At 38.1% G+C, this 9,106-nt stretch overlaps 1 protein-coding gene and 1 pseudogene across 2 annotated transcripts in view; both read left to right on the forward strand.

Moving 5' to 3' along the window:
• Nucleotides 1-2,360, forward strand: part of LOC308249332 (cytochrome P450 1A4-like) — a 39,816-nt gene extending 37,456 nt beyond the window's left edge. The window contains exon 8 of the mRNA XM_080670609.1: nt 637-2,360. The gene's annotated coding sequence lies outside the window, so the exon portion shown is untranslated. The remainder of the gene's footprint in view (nt 1-636) is intronic.
• On the forward strand, nt 707-1,947 carry LOC308249333 (aspartate aminotransferase, cytoplasmic-like; annotated as a pseudogene). The gene has a single exon. The product of its transcript is annotated as an aspartate aminotransferase, cytoplasmic-like (transcript).
• Nucleotides 2,361-9,106: the final 6,746 nt, after the last annotated feature.

Here is a 9,106-nt window from a genome sequence, read left to right on the forward strand (position 1 = left end):
CTTTCTCATTTGGATAAGGATGGTTTCATTTTTTCTGATGTGACTAAGGCCCTTGCTATGTGTTGTTCTAGCAGTACAGTCTCCCTTCCTCCACTGTGCTGATCACCTGAAAAAAAAAAAAATACAAGGTTAGTTTTAATTTCTAGATAACAATGTTTTTTGATCTATGAAGTAGAGGCAAACACTATTATGTCACCATTTATTAAGAAGCAGCAATAAAATGTACTTATAAAAAAGAATCATGTATGAAATACCAAATACTTTAAATTCTGATGTGTATTTTAACGTGTTTTTTTTTAATGTTCTAGAAATGTTGTGGGAAAGGCTTAAAACTAAGTTGAGGTATTTGTTGCTGTTATAGTTGAGTCTTTTTGAGTAATTGAGTGTGTATTTAAGGAGAGAAAAACAGCTTTAAGAATTACTTTATAAAACATAATATACAGACTTTTTAAAGAATATTTGGAAATATGTTCACAGAAAGTTTATATATATCTTCTAAATGGGCAACAAGCAAATGGGGTGAATATAAAAAGAACATTTTATTAACTAAACAACCAACATTAACTTAATAAGTAAATGTGCAATAAATGGATACATAATCATGTGTTGTGTATTAAATGTTTAAAATGGCTTTAGAGTCTCCTCCAGCCGGTGCGACTGAACCCGACCGAGCGGCTCCAGCCTCACGGACTCCAGGTCTCTCGCTATGGCGCCTCCGTCAATGTTTGCCGAAGTCCGCAGGCCCGCCGGTCCTTGTCTTTAAGCTCACTGCCGACTTCCGGGGAGGATCCGGATCCCCGCAAGGTCAACCTGGGAGTGGGAGCTTATCGCACGGATGACTCCCAGCCTTGCGTTTTGCCTGTAGTGAGGAAGGTGGAGCAGAAGATTGCTAACGACAGTAACCTAAACCACGAGTATCTGCCGATCTTGGGCCTATCGTAGTTCCGGACCCATGCTTCCTGCCTTGCCCTCGGGGATGACAGCCCAGCAATCCGGGAGAAGCGGGTAGGAGGTTTGCAGTCTTTGGGGGGAACAGGTGCACTTCGAATCGGAGCTGAGTTCTTAGCGCGATGGTACAATGGAACAAACAACAAGGACACGCCTATCTATGTATCCTCACCAACCTGGGAGAATCATAATGCTGTGTTTACTGCCGCTGGGTTTAAAGACATTCGGTCCTATCACTATTGGGATGCAGCGAAGAGAGGACTTGACCTCCAGGGTTTCCTGAATGATCTGGAGAATGCTCCTGAGTTCTCCATCTTCGTCCTCCATGCTTGTGCACACAACCCAACTGGAACTGACCCAACTCCAGATCAGTGGAAGGAGATCGCCTCCGTCATGAAGCGCCGGTTTCTGTTTCCCTTCTTTGACTCAGCCTATCAGGGCTTCGCATCTGGAAACCTAGAGAAAGATGCCTGGGCCATTCGCTATTTTGTGTCTGAAGGATTCGAGCTCTTCTGTGCCCAGTCCTTCTCCAAAAACTTTGGGCTCTACAATGAGCGTGTGGGGAATCTGACCGTGGTTGCCAAAGAACCTGATAGCATGCAGCGGGTCCCTTCCCAGATGGAGAAGATTGTGCGAATCACTTGGTCCAATCCCCCTGCTCAGGGAGCTCGGATCGTGGCCACTACCCTCTCTAACCCTGAGCTCTTTAAGGAATGGACAGGTAATGTGAAGACAATGGCTGACCGGATTCTGACCATGAGATCTGAACTCAGGGCACGATTAGAGGCCCTCAAGACCCCTGGAACCTGGAACCACATCACTGAGCAAATTGGAATGTTCAGCTTCACGGGGTTGAACACCAGGCAGGTTGACTATCTGGTCAGTGAAAAGCACATCTATCTGCTGCCAAGTGGTCGGATCAACATGTGTGGCTTAACCACCAAAAACCTAGATTATGTGGCCACCTCCATCCATGAAGCAGTCACCAAAATCCAGTAAAGAGGTACCACTGAAACCAGCACCACCAAAGCGGCCCTCTGTCATGTGTGTTCCCTGCCTGCACAGTCTAGTTGTCTACATCATGGATTAGACTATTGCAAGACCGAAAGGCTGCTCTGGTGAGGTTGGGCCCACATGAAGAGAACATCCCTTGAAAAGAGATTCGGGCCTTGATTAGAGCCCTTCTGAAGGCCAGAGCAAATTAAGCTTTCTGTTTAAGAAGAATAAAACGGTACTTTGATCATGAGTTGTAGATATCTTGCTCCCTTGCTAGAAGCAAGAGGCTTGCCAGTGTCACTTGTGCGCTTCTATGTGTTGCTTGACTCTGTACAAAGTCTAGTCCCAAAGATCAAGTTGTCTGAAGAGCCATGTGTAATTGTGGGTGTTGGATGTCAGTAAAACTCATCACCTCTAAAAAAAAAAAAAAAAAAAAAAAAAGGCTTTAAATATTTTGCATTCAGTCATAATTCTAAGACACTCTTCCACTGTATTCTTTCCCTGGATCTTGTCTGTCCACAAGTATCACAAAAGCAAAATATACACCACATCTACCATTGAGTTATCCATTTTCTTCTATATATATAATTATTCTCCCATGAAAAAAAAAACACAATTATTTTAACTAATGGTCTAATTGTTACAAGAATATCACTATAAATTTTAGTTGTATAGACTTTTTAATTTAATTTTTTTATTATGATGAAAAACATATACCTTTAAGATCTACAGCAGTAAGATTTTCAGCAATTAATATTACAACTAGTGGTACTCATATTTTTACATATACTCTAAGTTACAATTTACATTTACAGTTGATATTTTTCTTATGCTAAATTCAAATGATTTTAACCAACTGTTCTCACGTTTAACTTGCTATGATGCTATAAATCATTAGTGTTTTTAAAAAAATGTAGAATGAGAGTATGGGTTGGGGGAGGTAAATGCACAAAAGTTCATATTTATAATTGCATACTTGTTTAATTTTTGTCATAAGATTAATTATCTCCCAAGGTTTACAAAGTCAAAGTTAAGTGATGTCTTAGAACATATTTATGGGTTACTTGAGCTTTGAATCCAGCTTACTAATTCATTAATTTGTAATTCAAGGCCTTTTTGAAGATAATTATGGTCTTATTTATTTTAATGTATTATTCCTCTGCTGTTTTACCCTAAGATCACATCTGAATCATTATCATCCAAGATAAGCTTTGTCTTAGTTATAACCAGTGATTTGGTAGAATTCTAAATTGGAAGATACATGTCTGGCTATTTCCTCCAAAACTCAGAGAGAGAGAATAGATCTCTGCTTTCAAAGATAGTTTTGAAGATTCTCAAGCTGTGGTATAATAATGAATCTAGAGAGTGTGCTTTACCTAACAGCCAGAACCTATATCTCCACATGACATTGTGAAATGATTTTTCAAAGCTCTTTGTAAGGAGAAAAAAAACACCTGTGAAAGAAAATGACATATATACATTTGTATATCCACGAGATACAGACCTTCAAATATATTCCCTATGCATGATGGTTTCAGCCTTTTAATACACTGTCTTGTATTACAAATTCAAATATGAGAAATATATTTGACCAGATTAATGCTGTTAAAATTACTTCAGTTATTCCAAAGCCACGAGAAAGGATTACATTTCCAAGCTTGTTTATATTCTTGTTCTGCTTCCTCATCCAAATCCCAGAATATCATCCTCCCTGGGGACATTGTGGCTTTTGGATGGCCACATGCATGTTTCTAACTAATCTTCCTGGATTTTTCCCAGATTCACTGTGAATTCTTGTAGTTTATGGGCAACTGGAATAAGCAGGAGAATAGGGAAGAACATTACAAGAAATTACAATTAAAAATCACTGAACATTAATGAAAAAATTTAGTACAAACACAGCATTGATCAAAAGTATATTTTATCCATTTGCTTATTCATTGTTTAGCTCATTCATTTGATATTTATAGAATATTTTCTACAGGAAGAATGCTTAGATTAGAGCCAAAACATGCAATGGTAATGTGTCTGATAGTGAGGGAGAAGAGAAGCAAATAACTGAACACATACACTAACATAATTGAAGCCTGTAATAAATACCAGTAAAGAAGTCGAGAGGGGTACCGTAGTAATGAATTACTGAGCAGGCTTGATTGGGTAAGGCTGGTTAGGGAAGATTGCTCAGAGGAGGTGGTATTTGAAATGATGAAGAATAAAAAGAAATTGACCATGCTGAGATGGGAAGGTTGAAGTTACTAGTACACAAGGGCTCCCTCATATCTCTGTTCCTTGGTTCATGGTTTTCCTTGTGCCCGGCATATCTGCTCCACTTCTACCCCACAGCCTGACTCATACTTTCTTCTGCTTTAGTGCTCAGCTCAGGCATCAATCTACTACGAAGTTATTCCCCAATCTTTATGTTTCTTCTCCAGGATATTAGATATGCTTTCGTCATGCTTCCCTAGTAAACCATAAACATCTCTCTGAACACACTTTCTTTATTGCACGGAACACCTCATTCCTCTTCTTAATACTAGAATCTAGCTCTTTGTCTCATAAATTGTGGTTGAAAAAATAAGTGTTATTATTCACAAAAAACTGCAAATGGAACTTTTGAGTCATGACATAGCAAGGATGGAATAAAAGCCCTATCAGGAACTCTACCAGGTCTAAACTATGAAAAGTAAAGTACACATTTTTCTCATCTCTCTCTCTCTCTCTCTCTCTCTCTCTCTCTCTCTCTCTCTCTCTCTCTCTCGCAGTGAAGGAGATTTTGCTTTTCTCCCATAAGTTCATCATTTTTTCTTATCAGAGTCTAAATACACTGGAAGAAGATAAAGGGAAAAATAGCAGGACAATGAATCGAACCGTAATCTCCTTGTTCTTAGGTCAACACTCAACCATGCCAGCTGGGCAAAAGTGTGCCTTTCTTGCCATCCATATGCTCAGCATTTGTCAAGCTTATATATGTGAGTCAGGAGTTAAAATGTGGATAAGTAGCATTTGTGTGTATTTGTGTGTGTGCATGCATGGTTGTATACGTATTTATCTAGATATTGTCCCACTTATAGACGCACAAAATAAGTTTCTGATTTCAAGATTTTATTATAGTTACAGTAATTAATACAGTGAGGTATTGGCAAAAATATAGACATAAATGAAGGAAGCAAATTTTTTAATGCTTTTAGGGGTAGGATCAGCTACACATACTTCCCTCTATACTGTTGGTCAGTAGGGGGAGCTGTCGCCTGCCATTGCAGGCATGCCTTAGGTGCAGAATCATTTTCTGAGGACCTGTATGTACCTCAGTGATATGCTGTACTGAAATAAAAACTATAGACTTTGATTGGTAAATATGTCAATAAACCAGACAAATTAAGACCTAGGAAGGAGTAACAAAAGACACATCATAGTGTATATTATATTTTTTAAAAGGAAGCTATAATGATAGATAATAAATTGGGTCAGTGGAAAACCATTAACACTTATGTAGTATAGCATTGCTGTGGTAGACAATGTTTATCATTCTTCACATTCTCTTCTTTTATCATAAACTCCATTTGCTTGGTTACTTGTTTGTGTTTGTGTTGCATTTGGTGCATGCTTTTGGCATCTGAAAGGTTCAGAGAAAAATAAAAATGTAGGAAAAGAAAAGCCCATATGACATACAGACCAACTTTTAAAAATGTAACAATGTTTTCAGCATTCATCTAAAATTTTTAAAATCATCTACTATGTAAAGGTTCTATATTAAACACTTACTGACATTATCTTATTTCAGTCTCAAAAATCATCTTCACAGGTAAGGGAATTACTACTCAGAGAAGGTCAGATACTTCTTAAGGCTTATACTACTATTAAGTCATTAAATTGACAATTGAACCCTAGTCTTTTGACTGTAATTACCATGTAATTATCCCTTCTTATAAGTTACTCCTCTGATCAGCTGTTCACCTAATTTCTGGTATATGTCAGGTATATGGGATCACTCTCTCTTTAGAGATACATTTTCTTGTCCTCTCTCAAGGCCTGTACTTGAGATAAAAATCTTGCTCATTTTATGCTATCACTCAAAGAATCTGTTGTCTTTACGTTAAGACGTCTAAAGAGACCCTGTGCTCTGCTCTGATCTTATCTGACCTGGCCTACAGCAGAATGTTCTTGAACCTGAGGTTGCCAGTGGTTTGTAACCTGTCTGGAATATTGGGAAACTGTCATAGGCTAAGAGTTGATTCATCAAGAAGCTGACTAGGGAACAACAAACAAAATCTACCCATGTATCTCCACCGTGGCTTTGTTAATGTTATTGATTCTGCATTTACTACAATGTTTAACACAAATGCCTTGTGATTGCATTTGGGGGTATAAGTAAAGATGTTTTATAACTAAAACTTTTATTAGTAAAGTTTACCAGCAACATGTTATTTAGAAGCTAAGTTGGGTCTTACTTATTAACACTTATCAAAATGGAAAGTAAGTTATTGAATTATTTCATTTAATTCTTGGATATTGCACACAAAATACATTTTAATTAGAAGCATGAAACAGAAGCATAAGTTGTTTAAATGAAATCATTGTTTGTAAGGTTGTTTTTTGTGTATATATTTATATAAATGTTGGCCAAGGACTCACCATTTCATAACAAACTGATCTTAAAGATTCTACTATCTATATTGGCAACTCTTGTACTTTGATGTTGTTTATTACAGGTGGATTCTTGTCCTACTTTTAACATGTAATCTCCAAAATAATATTTTGTTTTGGTCAATGATTCTTGCTTGACCAGACCTACATCATGTCCAACAGAATGACTGATTCCTTAAGGATAGTTAAATAGTATCAATTTTATTACTTATTTAAAACTGCCAAATATCACACCACATTCCTGCAGGATTGAATTGCTAGTCTCTCCTTTGGGTATAACACAGAATGGGCAGGTATGTGAGGCTGGGAATTAGAAGAAGGAGGATCTAATCTAACAAATTCTGTCACTGATGTTTTGAAATATCAGATGAGGTTTGAATTGAGATTAGATAATTCCTAGCATCCCACAGAGGCTGTGCAGAACACTGTTAAAGAGCACAGAGCTCAGAGATGATTGACTTGAGTTTAAATCCCAGCTCCAATACTTACTAGCTCTGTGAACTTGGTCAGGTTGCTTAAACCTTCTCTTTCCTCCTACAGGACTAAAAACAACACCTACTTCATAAGGTTGACAAGTTAAAATAGCATGAATAAGGCACCTATAACTTGTCCTGGAACAAAATAAGAGCTATACTTGTACATGTTGTTATTATCTAGTTTGATTCAAATATTTACAACTTTGTAAAATTCTGAGCAGCTCAGATAGTTACTAAACATTTATGCTTTTAGTCTCAATGACATTCCAGGTGCTACACTAGATTTGAAGGCTATATCCAGGAATAAAACAGACAGTATTTATGCCTTGAACTTTTACTCATGACAATGGTATATGGGTCGCTTCTACAGTATTCCAATTTATTAAAAAAACATTTGCTAGTTCAGGATTTTGGCTTTTTAATCTTAGTAACTGATGTGTCTAGTTGCAGAAATTGGTTACATCTCTGAATCTAATGCTCAACGCATACATTTTTGTGAAGTACAGTGCTAGTAAATGCTTAGCTAATGCCATATTCTTAGCCTAGTATTTAATCCTTACCCAAGGATTTGTTTTTATTGATTTTAGAGAGAGAGAGGAAGGGGAAAAGAGAGAGAAAAAAAACAAGTGTGAGAGAGAAACATCAATCGGTTGCCTCCTGTACTTGCCCTGACCAAGGATTGACCCACAACCTAGGTATGTGCCCTGAATCAAATTTTTGGTGTATGGGATGATGCTCCAACCAACTGAGATACCCAGCCAGGGCTTCACTATTTTCTTTGGATACATTCTAGAGGTTGAGAAGGAAAATAATACTGAGAGGTTAAATAAGTAGGCTTTGAAAGTATTATAAACCCGAGTTCCATTCCTAGTCTACAACATTCCATCAGTTTGAGTTTAGGCAAATGATTGCTCCTTTCAGGGCTAATTTTCCCCTTTTGTAAATTGGTGAAAGCAATACCTACTGCCTAGAGCTAATGTGGGGATGAAATGGGCTAAAGTAAAATTAAAATATATATATAAGAAGGTATTGATGGTGATAGGTACATTTATGGCATAGATTATGTTGATGCTTTCACAAGTATATACTTATCCCCAAATTCATCAAATTGTACTCATTAAATATGTACAGCTTTTTGTATGCTAATTATACTGCAATAAAGTGATTTAAAAAAATGAAGAACTAACATGTATTTTTACCTGATATTTATTAAGCTATTTAATAAAAAGTAGATATTATCACCACCTTCATCATTATCAATAATAGGCAAAGGAATATATGTATTTTTTATAAATTATACTAGAGGCCTGGTGCACGAATTCATGCACCGGTGGGGTCCCTCTGGGTGGCCTGCAGGGATCAGGCTAAAACCCGCAGTCCAACACCACCTGCAGCTCCTACCTGCCACTCCCGCTCATCCTGGCCCCACTGTGCCTGCCCCGGGCTTGCACCCAATCAGATCCAATCTGGAGAGGCTCAGGTTGCTGCAGCAGCAATCACCAGCCACGAGCCCTGCATCTGGTGCCCTCCCACAGGGAGTGGCCTGCAGAATCAGCTGAAACTGGCTCTCCGACATCCCCTGAGGGACCCCAGATTGCGTCAGGGTGCAGGCCAGGCTGAGGGACCCCACTGATGCATGATCGGGGCCAGGGAGGGACCGCAGGAGGGCTCCAGAGTGTGTCTGGCCCATCTCCCTCAGTCCCAATGTGCCGAACCCCAGCAGCAAGCTAACCTACTGGTCAGAGCATGTGTCCCCTGGTGATCAGGCATGTCACAGAGAGCAGTTGAGCAGCCTTAGCATATCATTAGCATATTACGCTTTGATTGGTTTTTCGGTTCTGCCTTTTGGTCTATTTGCATATTACCCTTTTATTATATAGGATTGTATTTAATTGTCTTATATATCAGTAGAATACCTCTTTGGATATGATTTATTCCTATTACCACCTTTAGACTATTTAAATTCTTGCCACATTTTGATTTTATCAATACAACACCAAAACTATTTTTTCAATACCTTCTGTAATGATAAGGAAACTAAA

The sequence above is a fragment of the Plecotus auritus genome, assembly GCF_963455305.1.
Source record: "Plecotus auritus genome assembly, chromosome: 5".
Classification (NCBI taxonomy): Eukaryota; Metazoa; Chordata; class Mammalia; order Chiroptera; family Vespertilionidae; genus Plecotus; species Plecotus auritus.